Source organism: Castor canadensis, chromosome 5 (genome assembly GCF_047511655.1).
Source record: "Castor canadensis chromosome 5, mCasCan1.hap1v2, whole genome shotgun sequence".
NCBI lineage: Eukaryota > Metazoa > Chordata > Mammalia > Rodentia > Castoridae > Castor > Castor canadensis.
In genome coordinates, this window is record NC_133390.1 from 7,272,767 (window position 1) to 7,274,733 (window position 1,967).

At 39.5% G+C, this 1,967-nt stretch overlaps 1 non-coding gene across 1 annotated transcript; it reads left to right on the forward strand.

The window, feature by feature from the left end:
• The first annotated feature begins 1,457 nt into the window (after positions 1–1,457).
• Positions 1,458–1,646, forward strand: LOC141423514 (U2 spliceosomal RNA). The gene has a single exon (XR_012448376.1). It is a non-coding gene; the product is annotated as a U2 spliceosomal RNA (small nuclear RNA).
• Positions 1,647–1,967: the final 321 nt, after the last annotated feature.

Here is a 1,967-nt window from a genome sequence, read left to right on the forward strand (position 1 = left end):
ACACACATAATAAGAAAGTCAAGTCATTAGAGCAGATAAATTTGGAGTTCAGGTGCTGTTTCTTCCATTCATTTCCACCCCCTATTCCAAGACCATAACCTAAAGAAGGCGACAAAGGGTGCATGAGGTCTAGACGCCAATGTGTTGCTATTTTTATATGAAAGGCTAAAAACCTGTCTTCGTAAAGTACAAAAGATTATTTGTTCATCCTTTATGGTTTAATGATTAATTTCTTAGAAATATTTGTGAAAGTTGTAACGAGGTCTCTATGAAGAACCATGAATAAGAAAACACCATAAAACAAAGAACAAATGACAAAGATTCAGTGTTTGTCTTGCTTTCTGTATGCAGGATACCAAACAACTAAACATAGACACTCTGGCATATTTTGATAAAATGTAGGTAAAATTAAGATAGGAGATTTTAGAAAGGTCCTTAAATCTTCATTTTGATTTTTAAAGTAAATACTTGATTTTAAAAAGGTATGGCAAGAAAATTGACCTGAAAGCATAGATACAATGTTGGTATAGTTTAGATGTGAATTCAGTTCAGTCAAATCTCTGATTGGTTAACCATAGAAAGTATGGTGAGTATCTCATCAGTCACTAGCCTGTCCTCATGCCTCAGCTTTAAGTGTAACATAAACTATCTGGATGTAATAAAGGCTTGAAGAATAAAGACAGGCTTTGAGAGGGGCAAGTGTTATCATTGAGGGAGAAAGACCAGGCACAACATGATAGCATGAGGATAAGTTGGATTAAGGGTAAGAGGCAGTGAACAAGTGGCAGAGTTTTGTGAATTTGGATAAAAGCAATATCAATGTAAGTTTTTAGCAAGGTAGAAATTACATCTGCCTGCAAATGGCAGAAAACCCAAAGTAATGGTGGCTTACCCATGAAAGAGCTGATGTCTTTGAACAGTCTAGTGCTGGTATAAAGAGTACATCAATCAACAGGAACCCAGGGTCCTTCCACCTTGTTGCTCTGCAACATCACCTTATGGACCAAGATGGCTCCTCAAGCCCCATCTAGGCAGCAAGAGGAAATCAGACAAAGAACAAGCCCTTCCCACTTAAAGGCATCTCCAAGAAGTGACAAATACTGCTTCCACTTACATCCCATTGACTAGAATTTGGTGACATGATCGTAGCACAAGAGGTTGGGATTCTGGTGGAGGGGATTCTTGATTCTAGGTGCTTTGTGAACAGCAAAAATTGGTTTTTGTCAGGCGCTGGTGACTCATGCTTTTAATCCTAGCTGCTTGGTTGGCAGAGATCAGGAGAATCACGGTTCAAGACCAGCCTGGGCAAATAGTTCAGAAGAACCTATCACAAAAGTACCCAACAGCAACAACAAAAAAGTGCTGGTAGAGTGGCTTAAGTGGGAGAGCACCTTCAAAGCAAGCATGACATCCTGAGTTCAAACCCCCATACAACAGTAACAAAAAAGTGAATTTCCATCACTTCTCAGCCATACTATACTAAGATACGTGTAGTATCTGTTCTTATCAGTTGAATATCTGAGAAGTCCTCTATCCAGGGACAATATATTAAATGGATTTTTGGAGCAGGGGGATGGAATAGGAACTCACTCCATCTACTCTACACATTGACCTGGTATTGTGGTACCAGGAATGGTGCACTCCTTTGCAGAACTTAAAAAAATCTGGGCTTCCATTATTGAAGACCAGTGCATCTGTGTAGTACAGAATTTAACTTTGCCCAAAGAGAGGACTGGTGTTTGCCTTCAACTTATAGTAGGAAATCTCAAGTTCATGGCAAGCTGTGCTTTTGTTTCAGTTGGGGAGTGGTCATGCTAGAAAGCCTAGCAACGTTATTTAGGGTTTGGGCTGGGCTCATGTGGTATGAGGTCAATTTTCAGAAGAGCTGGAGACTAAGATCAACAATTTCAGAAATCGGTTATTACTACATGATGGAACCCAAATAAAAACTGTAGACTCAGAGGTTG